The 27,137-nt window shown below is 38.7% G+C and overlaps 1 long non-coding RNA gene across 1 annotated transcript in view; it reads right to left on the bottom strand.

Moving 5' to 3' along the window:
- LOC116408684 overlaps positions 1–26,231 on the bottom strand; it is a 133,011-nt gene extending 106,780 nt beyond the window's left edge. Inside the window, exon 1 of the long non-coding RNA XR_004221150.1 lies at positions 26,153–26,231. This is a non-coding gene — a long non-coding RNA (uncharacterized LOC116408684). The remainder of the gene's footprint in view (positions 1–26,152) is intronic.
- Between the last annotated feature and the right edge of the window lie 906 nt (positions 26,232–27,137).

Below are 27,137 nucleotides of genomic sequence, written 5' to 3'. Positions count from 1 at the left end.
CCTTTAGTGAATAGGCCCCATAATATGCAGTCATTGGGGTTCTTTTTGCAGAAACTGCATGTCATTTGGGGTCAGTACACATTACACACTTTGGTATATCTATACATCATGGCCATCAAACTGCTCAGTAGAACTCTGGGGTTAATATGTAGTGTGTTTTATATATAATTACCTAATGACCTGTAGAAAATAAGATGCTGCATAGTGTAAGTTTTGAGGTGATTTTTGGAAATGTCATCAAAATCGGCAAATTTAGTTTTGGGGCTTGGTTCTTTAGAGTAGAAAGACATGGGTACCCATTTTAGATTCAGGGGAATGTGTATTTTCCAAAAATATGAGGCTTTCTGAGGTGAGTACTTTTTTGTAGCATTATCCCACATAAAATTATGTAAATGTGTTGATTTTGCAGGAGCTGAAATTACAGGAATGTTCACATTGGAGCCCCTACATACCACATGCTTGGGTAAACCTATGCACATTGGGTATCAAACTGTTCAGTTGACACTGGCAATTCAAATTTAGTGTGTTTTATCTTGCTACCTTATGACCTGTAGAAAACAAGATGCTGCATAGTTGAGGTGATTTTTGTAAATGTCATCAAACTTTACTTTAGTAAAGCTTTGTGGCTTGGTACTTTGGAGTAGAAAAAGATGTGTACCCATTTTGTATTTAGGGGAATGTGTACTTTCCAAAAATATATGGATTTCTGGAGTGAGCATACTTTTTGGTAGCATTATCCCACATAAAATGATGTAAATGTGTTGGTTTTGATAGAGCATATAGGGGTGTTTTTATTGTAGGGCCCTTATATTGTGGAATGTAGGTAAACCTATACATATTGGGCATCAAACTGTTCAGTGGACCCCTGGTGTTCATATTTAGGATGTTTTATCTGGTTACTTTTTGACCTGTAGGAGATGAGATGTTATAGACTGTAGCCATTATTCTGTTCTTTACAAAAATGTATAATTTTCTGGGATAAACCTTCTGTTAGTGGAATTATTGGCCTTGAAATCTAAAGAATGTGTGTTTCTGAAGCAGTGTTTTAATATTTTGGTAGTGTACTGCTGGGAGTTTTTGAACTATACAAGTAAGAAATCTCCATAAAACTATATATATTTGGTATTGGTGCATTCAATAGACATGGGAATTTCTAATTTTTTGTTTCTGGCATGTGTTTATAGTATGGCATTTTTTTTCATTTTGTACATTTAGAAGGACATAGGACATTTAGAAGCCTATAACTTTTTACAGATATGGAATTACACAAAAATTTTGAAAGCTTAGGTTTTCCTGAAAAAACAACATATTGTTTTCCTGGGTAAACTAAAAGTCCCCCCAAGGAATGGCACCCTAAAGTGAAAGAGTGCAAAATGTTCAAAAACAGTCTGGCAATAAAAATTCCACTTTGACCAAAATGGCTGGAAGTGAAAGGGTTAATATGTCCCATTATTATAACTTGGCAATGACCAATGCCAAAAATATCTACATTAGCAGTTCCACACCCTTTGACAATTAAGTTCTTTTATTTTTTCATCTTCTAGTGAAAAGTATTTTTCTAAGTGCAGTACAGGTTCCTTAACATAACGCATCCCCTTTGTTTGATTTATCATCTTCAAGGTATGTATAGTAATGCACATATTTGCTTTTGTTCCTAGAAAGGATTCTGGCAAGAAATCACAGTTTAGTAGGATGACTCAAGGGTTTCTTGGTTTTATTGATCCTGTATACAATATAAAATGCAAGCTAATATGTTTTTCTAATCTAAAATTTACTCCAGAGGTAATGATTTGTAGCTATCTTTGCTATGGAGTAAAGTGAATTTACTGAAAATTGGCATGTTGATATGGTTAGTCCCATAGTGAACTAAAGTGTATTAAGGTTGCTCAACTGACCTGAATCAATGCTTTAAGTATTTTTTACTTAGCTTTTGAGCAGGGACTTAAAGACTACCTGTACAGAAAATATATCAAGTAATGCTCTTAAAATAAAAGGAAAAAAAATGGTTGCCAAATTGCTTAACGTTATTAAAACAAGTGATGGAATGAGATTTTAAAAGGTTGAATCAATTCTTTACTTCCTTTTCCTTTTACATAGTTACATAGTAACAGAGGGTTGAAAAAAAGGCCAGAGTCCATAAAGTTCAACCCTTCCAAGTAAATCCAGCAAACACAAACCTATACTGACCTATCTATACACTCACATATACACTCATAAACCATATATACCAACATATATACTAATTGTGGATTTTAGTATCTCAATAACCTTGGATGCTATACTTGTTCAAGAACTCTTTCAAGCCCCTCTTAAAGACATTAACAGAATCTGCCATCACAACATCATTAGGAAGGGGCATTCCACAACCTCACTGTCCACACCATGAAAAACCACCTACACTGCTTCAAATGGAAGCTCCATTCCTAAAGGGGTGGCCTTTGGTGCGAAGATCATTTTTATGGGAAAAAAACATTCCCTATCTGCCTATAATCCCATCTAACTTACTTGTACAGAGTAATCATGTCCCCTGACAAGTGCCTTTTTCCAGAGAAAACAACCCCAACCTTGACAGTCTAACCTCATAGTTTAAGTCTTCCATTCCCTTTACGTCTCAGCACTCTCTCCAGACTGGAGCCCAAAACTGCACTGCATACTCAAGGTGAGGCCTTACCAGAGACATATAAAGAGGCAAAATTATGTTTTCATCCCTTGAGTCAATGCCCTTTTTTATACAAGACAGCACTTTATTTGCTTTAGTAGCCACAGAGTGAAACTGCCTGGAATTAGACAACTTGCTATCTACAAAAATGCCCAGATCCTTCCTTGTCAAGTAATGATACCCCCAACACACTACCATTTAGTGTATAACTTGCTGCCCAGTTTTCCAATTTTATCAAATTGCTCTGCAAAGCAGCAGCATCCTGCATTGAACTTAGTTTTGCATAATTTAGTATTGTCAACAAAAAATAGAAACAGTACTTTCTATGCACACCTACAGGCAGGGCCGGAACTAAGGGTAGGAAGGAGAGACACCTGCCTAGGGTGTAACAGTGAAGGGGCACTAGGCAGGTACCTCTGTTGCCAACCCCTAGTCAGGGATCTCTTACCCCCACCACTGATTTCCTGGTTGCTCTACCCTCTGCACGCCATCTGATCGCTTAAGTGCTGAGCCCCCTCTCAATGGCACACATTCATGCACGCGTAAGATGGGTTGAGGTGGCCCATCTCTGCCTCCAGGTCATTAATAACCAAGTTAAAAAGCAAAGGACCAAGGACAGAGCCCTGCAGGTACTCCACTAACAACACTGACCAATTAGAAAATGTTCCAATTACCAACACTCTTTGTTATAAGTGATGATCAAAATTATTTGCCAGTAGTGATGTGCGAATCTGTCCCAATTCGCTTTGCCATAAAATTTGCGAAAAAGCAAGAAAATTTGCAAAACGGGCATTTGACATGGGACAAAAAAAAATTAACTGCGACAAAGTTTTCCAAATTTTCACAGAAGTTTCGCGAAACAATTCGCCAATGGCAAAATGCGGAAATCTGCTGCCAATCCATGCCTGGCACAAATTGACAGCAGAAAAATTTGCTGCGTGGCTAAAAAAGTAGTATGTGTCAAAAAAGTCACACGATAGGCATTCATTTTTTGCCGTTTCTTGAATTTTTTCACAGTTTTGCTAATTTTTTGCCTAAGCAAAATGGGACAGATTTGCATCATCACTATTTGTAATCTATCCTTCAGCCAGTTTTCTATCCAATCACAAATATTATATTCTAGGCCAATATTCCTCAATTTTATCATTAACTTTCTGTGTGGTACTGTATCAAATGCTTTAGCAAAGTCCAAGTAGATGACATCCACTGCCATTCCATCTTCAAGGTTCCTGCTCACCTCCTCATAAAAGGCAAAGGCAAAGCTAAATTAGTCTGGCAAGATCTGTTGCACATAAAACCATGCTGACAAAAACTTATAGTATTGTGATTTGCAATGTATTCAAGTATCCTATCCCTTATTACCCCTTCCAAAAGCTTTACTACCGCTGATGTCAGACTAACAGTCCTATAGTTTTCAGGCTGAGAACAGGAACCCTTTTTAAATAATGGCAACACATTAGCAATTCACCAGTCTCTCTGCACCATGCCAGACCTCAACGAATCTTTAAAAATGAAGTGAAGAGGTTTGGCAATCACAGCGCTAAGTTTTTTAATACCCTGGGATAAATTCTATCCAGTCCTGGATAGAATGCTCTTTATACTGGCAAATTCTGCACGTCTAAAATTTTGTGTTTTAGTTATATATATATATATATATATATATTTATACTTATAAAGCTGTCTCTGCAGCATTATCTTAAAGGGCATTGACTCAAGGGATGAAAACTTAATTTCGCCTCTTTATAGGTCCCTGGTAAGGCCTCACCTTGAGTATGAGGTGCAGTTTTGGGCTCTAGTCCTTAAGAAGGATATTAATGAGCTGGAGAGAGTGCAGAGACTTGCACCTAAACTGGTAAAGGGGATGGAAGATTTAAACTATGAGGTTAGACTGTCAAGGTTGGGGCTGTTTTCTCTGGGAAAGAGGCACTTGCAAGGGGACATGAATACTCTGTGCAAGTAAATTATAGGGGATTATAGGCAGATAGGGGGTGTTCTTTTTTTCCATAAAAACGATCAACGCACCAAAGGCCACCCCTTTAGATTAGAGGAACGGAGTTTCCATTTGAAGCAGTGTAGGTGGTTTTTCACAGTGAGGGCAGTGAGGTTGTGGAATGCCCTTTCTAGTGATGTGGTAATGGCAGATTCTGTTAATGACTTTAAGAGGGGCCTGGATGAGTTCTTGAACAAGCATAGTATCCAAGGCTATTGTGATACTAATATCTACAGTTAGTATTAGGGGTTGTATTTATAGTTTATGTATGTGAGTGTTTAGATTGGTAAGTATAGGTGTTGCGTGCTGGGTTTACTTAGAAGGGTTGAACTTGATGGTCTTTTTTCAACCCTATGTAACTATGATCATTGTTCCCTAAATGCTCACCTACACAAATGTTAGGGATGAGTTCAGTATTACTAGATATCACCCAGTCCAAGTGATAATCATTCCTAGTAGGTTCTTGAGCTGCCTGAAATAAAAAGTTGTCATTTAGCATAATTACAAACCTTCTAGCTTTTTCTGATTAACCATCCCATTACTCCAGTCAATGTCCAGATAACTAAACTCCTCCATATTAACAACTTGACCTAGTTGTAAATGCTCCTCCTCCTAAACAGGGTGTAACCATTTAATGTCACAGCAGTTTTAAGTTTTATTTGTCACAGCAGTGGTAGAACAGACTTGCCAGAGTACTGCACAGGAAATTTTAGAAGAGGGAGAAAGAAGGTTCTCTCCTTTGACTGCAAGGTGGGGTGATTAATGCAGCCGCTATTACTGCTTGTGCAAAGAGACAGCCTGCTTGGATTTCATGATGTGAATAGAAAAAGAGAATGAAAAATGATAGCACAGTGATTTTAAATTCATATTAAGGTAGTATCCTGTTGGGCTCTACATCACCTTGAGCTGTCTCTTGTTAGCACAGATATGACATTGCACTACTGCTTGTGCTAAGAGACAGCCTGCTTGAATTTCCTATCATTGAGACTTCAGGACCGGCAGAAGCGCTGCTAAACTTCTCTCATTGTGAGGCAGCCTAATACTCAGTAATGGATACAATGAGATAGTACTGACTATGCTCTGCTGACATAGTGCTGACTATGAGATCTCTTGGAATTCTGGCTTTGAATATTGCCTCTGAGTGAGACTGGGAAGGTCCTGTTTATTTGATAAAATGTGAATAAATGCTGTGGACATTTTACCCATTTCTGGCTCCTGATGTTTTATTAAGGTATGTAACAGTGGGGTTCAGAGGGATGGTTGAAAGTTAAGGGTCAGATGAGGAGTCCCCTTGCCATGTCCATTAATAAAATTTTAATAACATTTATTTTTTAAGCTACCCTGGCTGTCACTGTTTTTTACTTTGGAAAAGTATTTGGTATTACTAAATTGGCCAGTTGAGTGAATTCCCACAAGACACAGAGAGAGGAAGAGGTCCAGAAAGATTAAATTACAAGTAAGATAAAAACATCTTTTTTTGGTGATACCAAAGTTGATGCGAAAATAAATTTTAATTTGAATGTTTTTAATATATATATATGTGGGCACAAACGTGTGATGTATCACTACCTTTGAAATAGGTCAAAGCTGTGCTAATCTTACAAATTTCTACAGACCTTGGATAAGTCACCTTTGCCTAAGGCACAAAATTCAATTAACTCTTTTCATTTTTACATACTACGTACATCTAAATTTATATATATATATATATATATATATATATATATATTAGCAGTAGCGTCTTTGTACTTTTTTCTTACAACATACATGAAACAATTCATGATGTGAATAGAAAGAGAGAATGAAAAATGATAGCACAGTGACTATTCTGACCAAACTTTTTTTAAAAAAAAAATCATATAAATGTACAAGCCTGTTGGCTCTACATCAACCTTGAGGTGTCTCTTCTTAGCACAGATATGACATTGCATAACTTTATGCATGGGTATGTATGTATGACTGCTAGGGCTTCTCTAAGGTTACAAAATGGGTAAATATCTAAGGCTAATGGCACACAGGATGTAGGCTCTGAAAGGTTATTTTAGGCGGTATAAGTGTCTGACAACACCACGTTTGTCTCACCCACTTGAATGAGAAACATGATGACAGTGCTGATATGGATTCTTTCAATCCTGACAATTATCATTTTGGGGCTGAAAAGTGCGAATACCTGCTTTTACAAGCATTTTCACTTTGAGTATTTGGGAAGTGGCAGGGGTGATTTTGGGCTCTTCTCCAATGGCTGAGATACAGGGAATACATCCAGTTTGCAGTAGGCCTAGTAGTTACTGTAAATCTGCTGTTTTGCCTGCTCTGGTTTGCAGGGTTATATTACATATTTCATATTGGTGTTGTATTAAAACTACCTGGGATGTCAATTATAAAAGCCCATCCATTGACAAAGAAATTCATATTTGTTACGGGTGTAGTTTTATGTCAAAGCTACAAAGGTAACTAGCGATAGTAACTAAACAAATGTATGGGTTGACCTGCACTCCTTTATTCAGTTAATGCCAGGTGCAAATCACATAAGGGATCCCTGCTTTGTTCCCCTTAGTTATACAGTATAACAAAAAATATACTGATGCACTCTGGACTTTATATCAAAAGTAGTCCACGTCCTTACTTAGGACAGCAACAAATACAAGTGTGCCAATGGACAGTTATAGTTTAACAACTACAAAGGATCCACCCCAAAGGGATGGTCCTACAATATTTCAGAAAATTTCCCCTCCCCATCCTATGTTTAAAAAATATTAGGAATATACATCACCATATATACAGATGAAGCCACTTTGGCCTCGTGCTGGTGGAAGTGTGTACTGCACGTTTGCAAATACATTTTGTGTTTTCTGCATTTTTGCTAAAAATAAAAAATGTTAAAAAATTTAAAAAAATGTTATGGCAAAACGTGACAGATTCACTCATCACAAATTATTTCCTCTTAAATCATGTACCAGCATGGTTTTATGTGTACACAAAACACAGAAAGAAATCGCCAGCGCTCGGTCTAACCCACGCTGTAGTGTTGACCAGCTGCTAGAAACACACTATTGTGCCAGCGCTCAGTCTAACCCACAATCTGGAGTTGACCAGCTGCTATAAATGATAAAAAGCCATTAATTATACACAAAGAGAAAGAAAGTTTGCCAGCACTTAGTTTGCCTTTAAAAATATTTTTTACAAAAAATGAGGTGTTAGTACCACACTTTGGCCAAAATATGTAAGCTCGTCAAGGCCCCTCATTGTACGTGAGTCCTACACTGTCTAATGACTTTGAGTCTGTGATGCAATTAAAATAAAGTCCCCCAGAAAACAATGTGACTGAGTATTAAGACCTATTGCACCTACCTTTAGCTCAAAAAGGCTCTAGTGGTTTTATGTGTAACAGATCTTGCCACTTGACTAATTTTATTGCCTTTTATAAAAGGGTGAGCAGGAACCTCGACACTCGGAATGGCAGTGGATGTCATCTGCTTGGGCTTTGCTAAAGCATTTGATACAGTACGGCACAGAAACTTAATGATAAAATTGAGGAATATTGGGCAACAACATAATTTTTGTATATGGATAGAAAACTACAAGGAGTGGTGGTAAATGGAACATTTTCTATTTGGACCAGTGTTGTTAGTGGAGTACCACAGGGGTCAGTCCTTGGCCCTTTGCTTTTTAACTTGTTTATTAATGACCTGGAGGTGGGCATACAAAGTACTGTTTCTATTTTTGCTGACAATACTAAATTGAGCAAAGCTATAAGTTCAATGCAGGATGCAGAGCGACTTGACAAAATTGGAAAATTGGGCAGCAAACTGGAAAATGAGTGAGTTATACACTATATAAATGGTAGTGTGTTGGGGGTATCCTTAATTGAGAAGGATCTGTGGATTTTTGAAGATAACAAGTTGTCTAATACCAGGCAGTGTCATTCTGAGGCTACTAAAGCAAATAATGTACTCTCTTGCATAAAAAAGGCATTAACTCAAGGGATGAAAACATAATATTACCTCTTTATAGGTCCCTGGTAAGGCCTCACCATGAGTATAAAGTGCAGTTTTGGGTTCCAGTTTATAAGAAGTATATTAATGAGCTAGAGAGAGTGCAGAGACATGCAACTAAACTGGTAAACTATGAGGTTAGACTGTCAAGGTTGGGTTTGTTTTCTCTGTTAAAAAGGCGCTTGCAAGGGAACATGATTACTCTGTACAAGTACATTAGAGGGGATTATAGGCAGATAGGGGGTGTTCTTTTTTCCCATAAAAATGATGAGCGCATCAGAGGCCACCCCTTTAGGTTAGAGGAGCAGGAATTTCATTTGAAGCAATGCTTTCAAGAGGGGCCTGGATGATTTATTGAACAAGCATAGTATCCAAGGCTATTGTGATACCAAATCTACAGTTTTTGATTGATTTTGATATTGGTATATACTGTATGGTATAGATAGGTCAGTATAGGTTTGTGTGTGCAGAGTTTACTTGGAAGGGTTAAACTTGATGGTCTTTTTCAACACTATGGGCCTGATTCACTAAAGTTTATCGCACGTTTTTTTGCGGTAAAAAAGACGCGAAAATTAGCGCGCGATTCACTACAGCATTACCGCATGCGATGTCGCATTTTCGCATGCAGTATTTCTCGCGCTAGTTTTACCGTATACGTTCATTTCCGTGCTGAAAAGAATATGATCGCATGATTCACTATAACTTTTGCGCGCTAAATATCGCATTCGGCTATGCGAAAATTAACACCTACTACAGGCAGGCGAAAAATTATACAAAAGTACAGTAAATGATTTTTTGCAATAAAATATGGACTTACAGTGTTATTTATTCAAGTATGTGTTTCCCCTAGAGTGACGCAGCCGCCAGTTTGCAGGGAAATGGTCATTTTTAATACAGTAATTTTCTGCAAGTATTGGCGTGTATGGCTAACATGGCATGCGTTCATTTGCGCGACTATTTATATTTGGCTACAAGTGATGAAATGTTTCGCCAGGCATGTATTCGCAGCAAATTTTTGGACGTGCGTTGAATTTTTTTGCGGCGGATTTTTTCATGCGTTTCGCAAAACAATCCGCCAATGGCAAAACGCCTGAAAAAATTTGCCACGCAAAAATTCACCGCACATACAAAAATTTATACAAGCGTCAAAAAATAATAGTCACAGCAACAATTTTTTTGCCGTTTCGTGGATCTTTCGAAAGATTTGCTAATTTTCACTAAAGATAACCAGAACACATTTGCTCATCACTAGTGGCTACTATTTATAAGCATCTACTATTTATATGATACCATTTATATGCTACCATTTATATGTGGCTAATATTTATATACACCATTTATATGCGGCGACAATTTTTATACACTATTTCTAAGCTACCATTCATATGCGGTGACTATTCGCGGGCGTAATTTAGCACATGTACCAGCAAATACCGCATTAAAATAGTCTTCGCGAGTTAAATAACGCATGCAATATCGCGCGTAAAAAAGCGCGAGTATGCTTATAGTGAATCGTGCGAAAAATCGCCAAAATTAAGACGCGGTAAAATTTTTAACGCACGCTATAAATAGCGCACGTTAAATCGCACTTTAGTGAATCAGGCCCTATGTATCTATGTAAGTATCTAAATTGTTTAAGCTGCTAGGCACCTTGAAAAAATAATATTTCTGAAAAATCAGTAAGAATGTCCTTGTCTTAATCAATATTTACAGTACTACCCATTGCATCAAGCCTTACATTTTGTGTAAATATATTATATAAACCATTTTTATATTTTGTATTCTGCCTTCTGCAAATGCTTTAACATATTTTATTGTATTTAGCTTAGTTTCTGGTAATATTAATTAGCCTTATGTGCTATTTTATTTTCCTTTATGATGGGATTGTTTTTATTTCTTTCATAACCTGTTTTGTTGTATTTTATAGCTAATCTTTTTTTAATTCCCTGTAGCACTTACAGTCCATTTTTAATTTCTCCAATAGTTCCTGACCCACACTTATCAATTACCCTTCTGATTAATTGTCAGTTAAATATTTTAGGGCTGATTCATTAAAGTGCGATAAATTTGATCGCACACTTTTTTGCGTTAAAATAGGCGCGGAAATTAGCGCGCAATTCACTATAGTATTATCACGTGCGTTAAGTTGCCATATCACATGCGTTAATTTTCGCGCGACCTCACGTTTCAGTGAGGAACTGAAACGTTGGTCAGAATGAGTGTTGGGAGAATGAGTGTTAGGGAGAATGAGTGTTAGCAACATTGAAGGTCTGACACAGTGCACAGCCTGCCACATGTATGCAGTTGTGGAACAACAGTTCCAAAGTGCATACCTCTGTTGTGGATGTGAGCGAATTGCAACTTTAGAAGCTCACGTTAGAGCACTAGAGGAACAAGTTGCAACACTGTGTTCAATCAACAATCTTGAGCGAAGTCTCTTGCTTACTGAACAAGAGCTAGCGGGGTCAGATAGTATGGGGGGAGGGGAGCAGCAAAAGGATGATAGGGCAGCAAGCTGGGTGACAGTTAGAAAATCTAGTGTGGGGAATAGGAAAAGGGAGGCTGCTCCAGGGTTTGCGCATCCCAACAGATTTGCCAGATTGTGTGAAGAAGATGGGAGTGTGAACTCTGGACTGGCGGTTCTAGATGAGGCTGATCTCTCTAACAGCCGGGAGACCAGTTTCTCTAGTAGTGGTGGGGAGGAGAGCAGAGCTAGGCCTAAACAGATGGTGATTATAGGGGATTCAATCATTAGGAAAGTGGACAGGGTAATCTGTCAAGCGGATCGCTTCAACCGGATAGTTTGCTGTCTTCCTGGTGCCAGGGTTCGGCATGTGGTTGATCGGGTTGACACATTATTGGGAGGGGCTGGGCATGACCCAGCTGTCTTGGTACATATCGGTACTAACGACAAAATGAATGGTAGGTGGGGGACCTTAAAGAGTGAGTTCAGGGATCTAGGCTCTAAGATTAAGCAAAGGTCCTCCAATGTCATTTTTTTGGAAATTTTGCTGGTGCCACGTGCAAGTTTAGGGAGACAGCGGGAGCTTAGGGAGCTAAATGCGTAGCTAAAGTTTTGGTGTAGGAAGGAAGGGTTTGGGTTCCTAGAGCACTGAGCTGACTTTTCCTTGGGGTACAATCTATACAGCCGTGACGGATTGCACCTCAATGGAAGGGGGTCTGCTGTGCTAGGGGAGAGAATGGTTAAGAGGTTGGAGGAGTGTTTAAACTAGACAAGGGGGGGGTGGGTGAGTTAGAGTTCTATAAGAAAGTTAGTGTAGACGGGGCAAGGGGACTAGCAAAGGGTTGTGGGGGAGGAGTGAGGGGGCATATAGTTCATCAGATAAGGAGCTTCCGTTACAAGCAAAACAGTCTAATATTTGCCTTAGCTCTAACTCTCCGTTAGCTAATGTAAACATCAGAGGGAGATGTAGTAATCTCCGCTGCATGCTGGCTAATGCGCAAAGCTTGACGGGTAAAAATTATTATTTAATTGGTATCACTGAGACCTGGTTGGATGATAAATGCGACTGGGCTGTGAATTTAATGGTTATACATGTAGGAGTTTACCAAAAATGGGCTACATACACTTTTTAGGAGGGACAGAGAGATTAAAAAGGGTGGAGGGGTTTGTCTTTATGTAAAGTCAGATTTAAAGCCACGTAATAAAGACATTACCAATGAAAACGTTGAATCTCTTTGGGTAGAAATTTCAGTAGGGCTAAAGGTCACAAAGAAAATGATCATTGGTGTATGCTATAAACCACCCCGTATAGATGAGGGGGATAAGACCCAGCTATTGTTGCAAATGGAGGAGGCTTCAAAACTGGGTCAAGTTGATATTATGGGGGAATTTAATTATCCGGACATTGAGTGGAGTAATGGGGTGGCTAAGTCAGAAAAAGCTAGTAGGTTTGTAAATATGCTAAATGACAACTTTTTATTTCAGGCGGTTCAAGAACCTACTAGGAATGACTCTATTTTGGACCTGGTGATATCTAATAATAATGAACTCATCTCTAACATTTGTGTGGGTGAGCATTTGGGGAACAGTGATCACAACATGGTCTCCTTTGAGATAATGCTGCAGAGACAGCTCTATAAGGGAGTAACTAAAACGCTCAATTTTAGACGTGCAGACTTTGCCAGTATAAGGGCATCTCTGCAATGTGTCAACTGGGAAAGGCTTTTCATAGGGTTAGACACAGAAGGTAAATGGAACATCTTTAACTCTTTTACTGCCAAGCACGTATGGCATACGTGCTGGCAGTAAAAGGGCTTAAACGCCAACGACGTGTCTCATACGTCGTTGGCGTTTAAGCGCTGCTCTCTGCAGCGGCGGCATGTGCCGCCGCTGCAGAGGGCTTCTAACAATGACAGCCCCCCTGGGCAATGTGCCAGGGGGGCTGTCATCAGGGTCCTGCGAGCCGATCGCTCTCAGGACCCTCCAGGAAGCAGCAGACGTGATCGCATCGCGTCTGCTGCTTCCTGCTTCCTCCCTCTCCCCCAGCGCCGGCCCAACTGAGGAAGGAGGCAATCGGTCTTCAGGAACAGGTAAGGAGTTTTTTTTTCTTGCATTTACACACTTTTACACACTTATACACACATTTACATACATTTATACACACTTACATACATTTACACACACTTACAGCACACATTTTAGCATTTTTTTATTTTTTTTTTATTTATTTTTTTATTTTTATTTTTTCATTTTTCACACTTTTATACACTTATTTACACTCATATACACACTTACACACTATCACACAACTTTTACACATGTACACACATGTATACACAAACACTTTGGTTTTTTTTTGTTTTGCTTTTTTTTTTTTTTTTTTTTTTCATTTTACCACTTTGTTTTTATTTTCTTTTACCTAAAAACTGTTTATTTTGACAGCGTAACTATTGGATCAGATATTCTGGCCACTAATTACACTGTCATGTAACTTATTTTGTTGTTTCACTGATTTGCACAATTTTTGTGGTTTTATCACATTTTATCCCTATATAAGTGTTCCTGATCTGTTTTTAGCGTAGCTTTGCCAGGTGTAACTTTGGTGTACAAAAATAACTTTACCTATTTTGAATTCATCAGAATGTGTACTTTCCAAAATTATATGGTTTTCTAGGGGTCACTGTAAAGTTAGGGGGGGTTACTGCACATAATACACTGACAGGGGGCTCTGTATGCAAAAGCTGAGCTGGCAGGCGAGAAATCCTTATGCGCTATTTTCATTTTGGGGTCAGTACATACCGCAGACTTTGGTATATCTATGCATATTGGGCATCAAACTGTTCAGTAGGCCTCTGGTGTTCCTATTTGGGGTGACTTGCCTTTGTACGCAAGAAATTGTGTGAGATAAATGCGGCAAATTGCAACATTTTTAGGCGATTTTCTGAAATGTCATAAAAACCGATAACTTTAGGAAAGCTTTGCGGCTTGGTACTTTGGTGTAGAAAGGACTCTTTAACCTTGTTGGATTTGTCAGAATGTGTACTTTCCAAAAATATATGGTTTTGTGGGGGTCTCTGTATAGTTAGGGGAAGTTTTGGCACATAATACACTGACAGGGGGCTCTGTGTGCAAAAGCTGAGCTGGCAGGCGAGAAATCCTTATGCGCTATTTTCATTTAGGGTTCAGTACATACTGCAGACTTTGGTATATCTATGCATATTGGGCATCAAACTGTTCAGTAGGCCTCTGGTGTTCCTATTTGGGGTGACTTGCCTTTGTACGCAAGAAATTGTGTGAGATAAATGCGGCAAATCGCAACATTTTTAGGCGATTTTCTGAAATGTCATAAAAACCGATAACTTTAGGAAAGCTTTGCAGCTTGGTACTTTGGTGTAGAAAGGACTCTTTACCCTTGTTGGATTTGTCAGAATGTGTACTTTCCAAAAATATATGGTTTTGTGGGGGTCTCTGTATAGTTAGGGGAAGTTTTGGCACATAATACACTGACAGGGGGCTCTGTGTGCAAAAGCTGAGCTGGCAGGCGAGAAATCCTTATGCGCTCTTTTCATTTAGGGTTCAGTACATACTGCAGACTTTGGTATATCTATGAATATTGGGCATCAAACTGTTCAGTAGGCCTCTGGTGTTCCTATTTGGGGTGACTTGCCTTTGTACGCAAGAAATTGTGTGAGATAAATGCGACAAATTGCAACATTTTTAGGCGATTTTCTGAAATGTCATAAAAACCAATAACTTTAGGAAAGCTCTGCAGATTGGTACTTTGGTGTAGAAAGGACTCTTTACCCTTGTTGGATTTGTCAGAATGTGTACTTTCCAAAAATATATGGTTTTGTGGGGGATCTGTATAGTTAGGGGAAGTTTTGGCACATAATACACTGACAGGGGGCTCTGTGTGCAAAAGCTGAGCTGGCAGGCGAGAAATCCTTATGCGCTATTTTCATTTAGGGTTCAGTACATACCGCAGACTTTGGTATATCTATGCATATTGGGCATCAAACTGTTCAGTAGGCCTCTGGTGTTCCTATTTGGGGTGACTTGCCTTTGTACGCAAGAAATTGTGTGAGATAAATGCGGCAAATTGCAACATTTTTAGGCGATTTTCTGAAATGTCATAAAAACCGATAACTTTAGGAAAGCTTTGCGGCTTGGTACTTTGGTGTAGAAAGGACTCTTTACCCTTGTTGGATTTGTCAGAATGTGTACTTTCCAAAAATATATGGTTTTGTGGGGGTCTCTGTATAGTTAGGGGAAGTTTTGGCACATAATACACTGACAGGGGGCTCTGTGTGCAAAAGCTGAGCTGGCAGGCGAGAAATCCTTATGCGCTATTTTCATTTAGGATTCAGTACATACTGCAGACTTTGGTATATCTATGCATATTGGGCATCAAACTGTTCAGTAGACCTCTGGTGTTCCTTTTTGGGGTGATTTGTCTTTATCTGATCTTTATCAAGAAATTTTGTGAGATAAATGCGACAAATTGCAACATTTTTAGGTGATTTTCTGAAATGTCATAAAAACCAATAACTTTAGGAAAGCTCTGCAGATTGGTACTTTGGTGTAGAAAGGACTCTTTACCCTTGTTGGATTTGTCAGAATGTGTACTTTCCAAAAATATATGGTTTTGTGGGGGATCTGTATAGTTAGGGGAAGTTTTGGCACATAATACACTGACAGGGGGCTCTGTGTGCAAAAGCTGAGCTGGCAGGCGAGAAATCCTTATGCGCTATTTTCATTTTGGGTTCAGTACATACCGCAGACTTTGGTATATCTATGCATATTGGGCATCAAACTGTTCAGTAGGCCTCTGGTGTTCCTATTTGGGGTGACTTGCCTTTGTACGCAAGAAATTGTGTGAGATAAATGCGGCAAATTGCAACATTTTTAGGCGATTTTCTGAAATGTCATAAAAACCAATAACTTTAGGAAAGCTCTGCAGATTGGTACTTTGGTGTAGAAAGGACTCTTTACCCTTGTTGGATTTGTCAGAATGTGTACTTTCCAAAAATATATGGTTTTGTGGGGGTCACTGTATGGTTAGGGGAAGTTTTGGCACATAATACACTGACAGGGGGCTCTGTGTGCAAAAGCTGAGCTGGCAGGCGAGAAATCCTTATGCGCTATTTTCATTTTGGGTTCAGTACATACCGCAGACTTTGGTATATCTATGCATATTGGGCATCAAACTGTTCAGTAGACCTCTGGTGTTCCTTTTTGGGGTGATTTGTCTTTATCTGATCTTTATCAAGAAATTGTGAGAGATAAATGCGGCAAATTGCAACATTTTTATGCGATTTTAGAAATGTCATATAAATCTGCAAACTTAGGAAAGCTTTACAGCTTGGTACTTTGTAGCAATAAGAAATATTTACCCATTATAGATTCGGGGGGATGTGTATTTTCCAAAAATATATGGCTTTCTGGGGTGAATGTACTTTTTTTGTAGCATTATCCCACATAAAGGATGTAAATGTGTTGATTTTGCAGGAGCTGAAATGATAGATCATATGGGGGTATGTTCCCATTGGGGCCCCTACATGCCACATACTTAGGTAAACCTATACATATTGGGCATCAAACTGTTCAGTGGACCCCTGGCGTTCAAATTCAGGGTGTTTTATCTTGGTACCTAATGCTATGTGGGAGATAAGATGCTTCAAAATGGAAGCTTTGAGGGGATTTTTGGAAATGTCATCAAAATTGCTAACTTTAGAAAAGCTGTGCGGCTTGGTACTTTGGAGTAGAAAGACATGGGTACCCATTTTAGATTCGGGGGAATGTGTACTTTCCAAAAATATATGGCTTTCTGGGGTGAGCGTACTTTTTTGTAGCTTTATCTCACATATAATGATGTAAATGTGTTGATTTTGCAGGAGCTGAAATGACAGAAATGACAGTATATATGGGGGTATGTTCACATTCGGGCCCCTACATGCCACATACTTGGGTAAACCTATACATATTGGGCATCAAACTGTTCAGTGGACCCCTGGTGTTCAAATTCAGGGTGTTTTATCTTGGTACCTAATGCTATGTGGGAGATAAGATGCTGCAAAGTGGAAGCTTTGAGGGGATTTTTGGAAATGTCATCAAAATTGCTAACTTTAGAAAAGCTGTGCGGCTTGGTACTTTGGAGTAGAAAGACATGGGTACCCATTTTAGATTTGGGGGAATGTGTACTTTCCAAAAATATATGACTTTCTGGGGTGAGCGTACTTTTTTGTAGCTTTATCCCACATATAATGATGTAAATGTGTTGATTTTGCAGGAGCTGAAATGACAGAAATGATAGTTCATATGGGGGTATGTTCACATTGGGGCCCCTACATGCCACATACTTAGGTAAACCTATACATATTGGGCATCAAACTGTTCAGTGGACCCCTGGCGTTCAAATTCAGGGTGTTTTATCTTGGTACCTAATGCTATGTGGGAGATAAGATGCTGCAAAGTGGAAGCTTTGAGGGGATTTTTGGAAATGTCATCAAAATTGCTAACTTTAGAAAAGCTGTGCGGCTTGGTACTTTGGAGTAGAAAGACATGGGTACCCATTTTAGATTCGGGGGAATGTGTACTTTCCAAAAATATATGACTTTCTGGGGTGAGCGTACTTTTTTGTAGCTTTATCCCACATATAATAATGTAAATGTGTTGATTTTGCAGGAGCTGAAATGACAGAAATGACAGTATATATGGGGGTATGTTCACATTGGGGCCCCTACATGCCACATACTTAGGTAAACCTATACATATTGGGCATCAAACTGTTCAGTGGACCCCTGGCGTTCAAATTCAGGGTGTTTTATCTTGGTACCTAATGCTATGTGGGAGATAAGATGCTTCAAAGTGGAAGCTTTGAGGGGATTTTTGGAAATGTCATCAAAATTGCTAACTTTAGAAAAGCTGTGCGGCTTGGTACTTTGGAGTAGAAAGACATGGGTACCCATTTTAGATTCGGGGGAATGTGTACTTTCCAAAAATATATGACTTTCTGGGGTGAGCATACTTTTTACTAGCTTTATCCCACATATAATGATGTAAATGTGTTGATTTTGCAGAAGCTGAAATGACAGAAATGACAGTTCGTATGGGGTATGTTCACATTGGGGCCCCTACATGCCACATACTTAGGTAAACCTATACATATTGGGCATCAAACTGTTCAGTGGACCCCTGGCGTTCAAATTCAGGGTGTTTTATCTTGGTACCTAATGCTATGTGGGAGATAAGATGCTTCAAAGTGGAAGCTTTGAGGGGATTTTTGGAAATGTCATCAAAATTGCTAACTTTAGAAAAGCTGTGCGGCTTGGTACTTTGGAGTAGAAAGACATGGGTACCCATTTTAGATTCGGGGGAATGTGTACTTTCCAAAAATATATGACTTTCTGGGGTGAGCATACTTTTTACTAGCTTTATCCCACATATAATGATGTAAATGTGTTGATTTTGCAGAAACTGAAATGACAGAAATGACAGTTCATATGGGGTATGTTCACATTGGGGCCCCTACATGCCACATACTTAGGTAAACCTATACATATTGGGCATCAAACTGTTCAGTGGACCCCTGGCGTTCAAATTCAGGGTGTTTTATCTTGGTACCTAATGCTATGTGGGAGATAAGATGCTTCAAAGTGGAAGCTTTGAGGGGATTTTTGGAAATGTCATCAAAATTGCTAACTTTAGAAAAGCTGTGCGGCTTGGTACTTTGGAGTAGAAAGACATGGGTACCCATTTTAGATTCGGGGGAATGTGTACTTTCCAAAAATATATGACTTTCTGGGGTGAGCATACTTTTTACTAGCTTTATCCCACATATAATGATGTAAATGTGTTGATTTTGCAGAAGCTGAAATGACAGAAATGACAGTTCATATGGGGTATGTTCACATTGGGGCCCCTACATGCCACATACTTAGGTAAACCTATACATATTGGGCATCAAACTGTTCAGTGGACCCCAGGCATTCATATTTAGGGTGTTTTATTTGGTTACTTTATGACCTGTAGGAGATTATAGACTGGAAGCTTTGAAGCGATTTTTAAAAAAAATCACAAATTTTGATAAAAACCAATAACTTTAGGAAAGCATTGCGACTTGATAGTTTGGAGTAGACAGACAGTTGTGCCTATTCTGTATTCCCCAGAATCTGTTCTTTCCAAAAATGTACAATTTTCTGGGATAAACCTTCTGTTAGTGGAATTTTGGCCTTGAAATCCAAAGTATGCAGTTTTTTTGGAGCAGTGCTTTGGGAATTTGGTAGTGTACTGCTGGGAGTTTTTGACCTATACAAGTGAGAAATCTCCATAAAACTATATATATTTGGTATTGGCACGTTCAGGAGACATGGGACTTTCCAAATCAGTTGTATATTCGTGCATAAAATAATTTTTGTTTCTAGTATGTGTGATTATATTATGGAAAATTTGATTTTTTTTTTGCATTTTTAGACATTTAGAAGCCTATATCTTGTTACAGAATTGTAATTACACAAAAATTCTACCATATTTTGAAAGCTTAGGTTGTTCTGAAAAAAACGATATATTGTTTTCCTTGGTAAACTAAAAGTCCCCCCGAGGAAAGGCCCCTAAAGTGAAACAGTGCAAAATGTTCAAAAACTGTCTGGCAATACAAGTTCCGCTTTGACCAAAATGACTGGCAGTAAAAGGGTTAAAACATTGCTTTGCAGGTATACACAACAGTATATTCCCCTTGTAAGCAAGGAGAGGCATCGCAAAGCAAAACCTTTCATCAGGTACAAGGAAGCAAATAAAGCATGCAAAAAAGCTATCAGGCAAGCTAAAATTGAAATGGAAAGGGATATTGCAGCTAGGAGTAAAATATATATATATATATATAGTAGGAAAAACTTTTGGAAGGGGTAATAAGGGATAGGATAGTTGAATACATTGCAGTTCACAATACTATTAGTTTGTGCCAGCATGGTTTTATGCGTAACAGATCTTGCCAGACTAATTTAGTCGCCTTTTATGAGGAGGTGAGTAGGAACCTTGATGCTGGAATGGCAGTTGATGTCAGTATTTGATACAGTACCTCACAGAAGGTTAATGATCAAATTAAGGAATATTGGCCTAGAACATAATATTTGTAATTGGATAGAGAACTGGCTGAAGGATAGATTACAAAGAGTGGTGGTAAATGGAAAATTTTCTAATTGGACCAGTGTGGTTAGTGGAGTACCGCAGGGGTCAGTCCTTGGTCCTTTGCTTTTTAACTTGTTTGTTAATGACCTGGAGGGGGGCATAGACAGTACTGTTTCTATTTTTGCTGATGACACAAACTTGTGCAAAACTATAAGTTCCATGCAGGATGCTGCTGCTTTGCAGAGCGATTTGACAAAATTGGAAAACTGGGCAGCAAACTGGAAAATGAGGTTCAATGTTGATAAGTGCAAAGTTATGCATTTTGGTAGAAATAATATAAACGCGAACTATCTACTGAATGGTAGTTTGTTGGGGGAATCCTTAATGGAGAAGGATCTAGGGGTTTTTGTAGATAACAAGTTGTCTAATTCCAGGCAGTGTCATTCTGTGGCTACTAAAGCAAATAAAGTGCTGTCTTGTATAAAAAAGGGCATTGACTCAAGGGATGAGAACATAATTTTGCCTCTTTATAGGTCCCTGGTAAGGCCTCACCTTGAGTATGCAGTGCAGTTTTGGGCTCCAGTCCTTAAGAAGGAAATTAATGAGCTGGAGAGAGTGCAGAGACGTGCAACTAAACTGGTTAAGGGGATGGAAGATTTAAACTATGAGGTTAGACTGTCGAGGTTGGGGTTGTTTTCTCTGGAAAGGAGGCGCTTGCGAGGGGACATGATTACTCTGTACAAGTACATTAGAGGGGATTATAGGCAGATGGGGGATGTTCTTTTTTCCCATAAAAACAATCAACGCACCAGAGGTCACCCCTTTAGATTACAGGAACGGAGCTTCCATTTGAAGCAGCGTAGGTGGTTTTTCACAGTGAGGGCAGTGAGGTTGTGGAATGCCCTTCCTGGAGATGTGGTAATGGCAGATTCTGTTAATGCCTTTAAGAGAGGCCTGGATGAGTTCTTGAACAATCAGAATATCCAAGGCTATTGTGATACTAATATCTACAGTTAGTATTAGTGGTTGTATATATAGTTTTTGTATGCGAGTGTATAGATTGGTAGGTGTGGGTTGTGTGTGATGGGTTTACTTGGATGGGTTGAACTTGATGGACTCTGGTCTTTTTTCAACCCTATGTAACTATGTAACTATGTAACAATAAACCTCTGAATATTATTTCACATCTTCGTGACTCCTTGTGAAAATCCTGTGTGTGCCATCACCCCATGCCTGTCTAGATTTTATTTTGCCACAGGCACCCAGGTATTATTGTTCCTTATGGTGTGCAGCTTCCCAGCACTTTGTATTGTATATATATATATATATATATATACACATCTATTTTCAAATACATATGCATAAATAAGTTTAAAGTAGGGGGGAAGCAGCAGGGAGCGGCCCATAGCATGAGTCATTTGGGGATGGGCCACAAATGTTTTAGGGGGCCCTGGCTAACAATGTCTGTGTGTTCTTTGTATTGATGTGAGGGTTCACAGGGGGAGGGGGGGCCATTGGGGGCGTGGCAGGAGGGGGTCCCAAAAAATGTTGTTGTGAGGGGCCCCGTTATTTATGATGGTGTATTAATGTATATATATATATATGTATAATATATTACACAAAATAACATCTTGCAATACTATCTCACAGAACTTCAGCTGGCGCCTCATCCCCGGGCACACCAGGCTCCTGTGGCCCCCGAGGCCCACCAGGCTCCAGAGGCCCCCGAGGCCCCAGCACCCGCCCAGGCCCCAGAGGCCCCAGCACCCGGCCAGGCCCCAGAGGCCGAAGAGGCCCCCGAGGCCCCAGGGTCCCCCGAGGCCCCGGACACTCCCCCCCTTCATTCCTCCCCCAGTTTCCCCCCAGGCCCTTGAGTTCTCCCCCCAGGCCCCCGGACCCCAGGCACCAGGTTCTCCTGCCGACGAGGGACCATCACGCCGGTCAATGCAGGAGGACCTGGATAACATCAAGGCCGAGCTGGCCCAGCTCCGGGGAGAAATGGCAGAAATGCGGAGGGACATTAGAGAACTCAAGGGCAGCAAGCCCTAAGTTTTATCTTTTCTCTTTTAAAATTTTTTATTGTTAAAATTAAAGTTTTTATTTTTCTACTTTTGAACTGGTTAATGTCTAATTATTTTTCCTTCCTTGATATGATACTTTCATGTAGTTTCTCCTACACTCTTACATTTATCAGTAACAGCATTAATATGCTATTTGGGTTAAATTTTTGCAAATATTCTGCCAACAATTTTGCCTTTAGCCCATTTTTCTGAATAGTAAAACTTACGTTAATTAGTACGTAGCATATTTTCTGGCGAGTGTGATAACTGCCAATCAAATGCTTTCTTGCCAGAATAATTGCAATATTATATTTGTCCCCGTTTAATAAAGTGCCCATAAAATATTTGCCATTTATTCTGTGTCTAAAATCTCCCACTTAATTTAAGCCACTTTAGCAAACAGACCCCTAAGTATTTGGCTAAATATTCTTAAATGCCCCCCCCCCCCTATTTTATTATCTCTAGCACTTCTTTTTTTTTCTTACTTATATTTTTATTGTTATTTGGGGGTTTTTTTTTGCAAATAAACATTTATACAGCACCTCTCTAGCACTTCTGTGCTCTCCCAGGGCAAAATGTTGCCAGTTTTATGCTGCCGATTGCCGCGTGCGTAATGTTGCGACAATTAGCGCTTGCGATAATTAGCGTGCATGCGAAAAATATTTACTGCGACAAAAATATTGCATGCAGTATCGCATGTAAATTAGGGCAAGTGTGCTAATAGTGAATCGTGCGATAAGTCGCAAAATTGTAGACGCAATAAAAATTTTACCGCACGCTATAAATAGCGCACGTTTTATCGCACTTTAGTGAATCAACCCCTTTGTCTTATAAGGATAGTTAGCCTATTCTAATGGATAAGACATAGCAGTATGGTGATTAGTGCATCCCTGCTAAGCTTGTTCAATTACAAATATTAGATCTAAAATAGTTTATTCCTGATCGATGCTTGTCTAAATGCAGACTGTATATACTCCTCAAGATTTGAAGCAGGCACATTCACTTCATATTAAAATCTCTTATGACTATTTGACCAATGGTCATAGACGTCTCGGTTGTTCTTTCTGTTGTCCTGGGGACCAATTTATTACACTGACAAAAATGAATTCATAAATTCTTGCCCATGCTTTAAGTTTAGGCTTTCTGCTAACTGTATTTATAGTAATGAGAGGATTTTTTCTGCTGGCATGGATTGTGGGCATGTAAAAAAAAGGCGCCGGCGTGTCAAAAATATTGTGTGGTACCGGCATCTTGTGAATGTTTCACCGTTTTGCAAATTTTTAGATATATTTGTAATGACCTTGTTAAAGCAGAAATACTAATGTTTTGGCAGGTTGTTTTCATTAGGGGTGTACAAGGCAAGGTGCCTTGCATAGTCGTTATTTATGAAGTATTTTAAAACAATACAAATACAAACATCAATAAACAGAGGTGAAAGTTTAAAACAGGACAAATTCCATTTCTTTATATGCTGTATTCAGCAAAATACTGTAAAAGAGTTTACAGAGTCCTCATACCGTTATTAACCAAATAGGTTTCCTTAGGGACAGATTTATCAAAATTCAATCAATGTTTTTTCTTGATTTGTGAAAAAATGCAGAAAAAAACATGAGCGTATTTCTTAAAACCTCAAATAGTTGTAATTTTTGAAAGAAAAATGTAAAGGAAAGTAATATAAGAAATAAGAATAGAATTCAAATAGTTAAACAATTGTGTTTTTCTCACTCTAAAATTTAAAATTGATCAATCAGGCACTATTTGGTTTAATTTTGTATAATTATCCTATTACACCAAATCTGCCAATAATTTTTATTGTGTATTAATGCTATTAAATAATGTTATTATTAATATCCAAGGCTATTGTGATACTAATATCTACAGTTAGTATTAGTGGTTGTATATATAGTTAATGTATGCAGATGACATCCAGATATATTTAGACACCCCTGCACTAACCACTGATGTTCAAACCCAGATTGGTAACTGCCTCCTGGCTATCTCCTCCTGTTACTGCAATCTCCTACTAACCGGCCTCCCAGACTCCCACCCACTTATATATATATATACATATATGTATTTATTGTATTTATTTATTATATCACTCATCCTCCCCGTGTGTAATTTTGTATTCTGTAAGACTGTGCAGTGCTGCGTACCCTTGTGGCGCTTTATAAATAAAGTTATACATACATACATACATACATGTATGTGAGTATATAGATTGGTAGGTGTGGGTTGTGTGTGCTGGGTTTACTTGGATGGCTTGAACTTGATGGACTCTGGTCTTTTTTCAACCCTATGTAACTATGTAACTATTTTCTCTAGTTTGCTGGTTTCTTCTGCAAGAGTAAACTTCTCTTTTAATGGTGGGGGATGCTGGGATTTCCATTTCTTAGGTTTTAATGCTTTAGGTTAAAGGTTATAGGTCTGAAATTTGGTGATATCCAGATGCAAAGTTATTACAGGTCCCGTCACCTTAAGAAATAATTCCAAATTGTTTTCTATTGTTTATCAAGCAAAATAAACTTTACTTACACTATATAAATTATTTGAATCTTATTTTCTTCAGCCTTGGAATTCATAATTGCAGCAAGCAGGTAGGCGCCATTTTGTGGACACTGTTATCAAAGCAGGCATTGCATCCTGCCAATATCTTGTTTCTGTGCCAGTATGGGGGGACCTGATACAAACGCCAATGCACTGGTAACAAAATGACATGGTGGGTAGGGAGGGGGAATGTGAGGAGAGCAGCAACATCTAAGAAGTTCTGAATTGAATGTGAAAGTAACTGTCTGCCCCACCTCTATGCCTTAGGCATAGAGGCGGGGCAGGCAATATATGATTGACAGCTGGGATTTTTAAATGCTTTTATAATGGGTATGGATGTGGTAATGAAAAAATAATTGAGTTTGATGTTTAATTTGAAAAGGGCTTTTATTATACAGCTTTTTATGTCTGGGTGACAGGTCCACTTTAAGCTGATGCATTTTTTTTTTTTTTTTTAAATAAGTGACCAGTAAATGCTAACTGCTGATTGGTAGCTATGGGTTCTGCACCTGGGCATATGTAGTGCCCTGTTGAACTCTGTTTATGTTTTATTGGGGGGGGGGACTTTGTAGTGTTTGGATTCTACTAACCCATGGTAATGCTGGTCTTTTTGTTTATTTAGTTTTTATTCAAACAATATTACCTGATTGTCTGAAAATGTCTAAAATGAAATGGGATTTTTTTTTAACATTTGATGTTCAGTAGTATAAGATAGATTTATGTTTTTTATAATTGATATTGAAACTAGACCATTTTCAAAATTACAATTTTTTAATTATAAGTAAAAGGTAATTGGCAAATGCCTTGGCTTAGTATGGTAAATGATTAGTGCTATATTTTTATTCATCTTAATAATTGCCAGTAGGTTCTCCTACCTAACACAAATGAAATTGGGGAGAGTAAGTAGCCTTGGCGGCTTGCATTGCGGATTAATATCTGAGGAGATAATTTTCTATTTACTCTGACTGTCCTGCTCCCATCGCTGTGAGAAGTGAATCAACAGGCAGTTTACTCGCCCTTCAATCACCACACTGTATAAGTTTTGAACTTGTTTAATGATGATGATCAAAAGAAGGTAGAACTGTAGGTACAAACAGTACAATGGTATCTGAATACATTCTGGGTATGTAAAATACAGATGTAATACAATAGGAGCATATATTAACATCTTATATGCATTATACAGTCTTAGTGGGGCCTAACAGTTGGTTGCTAAGGGAGAAATATTGAATCACATGTACAACCAGAATGCACATAACAGCAAAATACACAGCTTATAATAAGCAGGCATTAAACAAAATGCAAACATACCAATGATGCTTGGATAGGCTTGCTTAGAGATGAGTGTGGGTAGTGATTTCACCAGCCCTGGCAAAATGACTGTTACAACAGAAACGGCTGCTTCCTCTCAGGACCAGGAAGTGATGTAATCAGGTGGCAGAGTGAATATCAAATTAAATAATAAACAGCAGCAAGGATACAGTACTAGAAGTGGCCAGAGGAGGGGGGGAGGAGGAAGTGTAAGGATACATAAAGCCCAATACATAAAAGAAATTGTTACATATGAAGAGATTTGCAACACTTAAGAATTGCTATATCTAAAATGTGGACAGAACTACTGCTGTGGCAGCACACTGACCACACAGTGAGATAGGTTTTTCTCAGTGAATAGCATCTGGATCTATGGGAAAATTTAAAACTGAATTAGTAGACAGGCTTTTCTTATCAAATTGCATCTGGCCCTATATGTCACAATTGTGTACAATTGTGAATCACTACAATTTTTAAGCATTTCAATAACCTTGCACCAGATTTTTAATTTAGAGAGATGTGCAGAGTACACTAAGACCTTAGATATGAGCGTGATTTTGCACCCCTTAGGGCTTTAGCACTTGCATCTGGGGTCTTCTTAAATTACCTCTAAGACCTTTATTGTAAAAAACATTTGTAAATGCATTCAAATAAATGTGAAAGTTTGATTTACGTCAAATGCAGAATTTTACTGCAAATCCAGGCCGGCTGAAAACATTTGCCCATCACTAGTGATAATTGTTCTTACAAAGTCTCTGGTATAAAGGTTATATAAAGCTACAGTAGTGTATTGGCTTTGTTCAACAAGTTTATATTTGTATCTGGTCAACCAAAACATCCCCAAAAAGTGCATGCTGCCATATTCAGTGTGACGTAGGCTTTTGTCATTGCGAGGACAACGGATGTTGTTGGAACAAAGTAAATCCTGAGTCAGTTTTTCTTAAGAAACTCTTTAGGGAAATCTGGAATATCTGCTAAGCTTACT

Source organism: Xenopus tropicalis, chromosome 2 (assembly GCF_000004195.4).
Source record: "Xenopus tropicalis strain Nigerian chromosome 2, UCB_Xtro_10.0, whole genome shotgun sequence".
Lineage (NCBI taxonomy): Eukaryota > Metazoa > Chordata > Amphibia > Anura > Pipidae > Xenopus > Xenopus tropicalis.
Note: the sequence above shows the minus strand (reverse complement) of the source record. Positions and strands in the feature narration are given on the sequence as shown.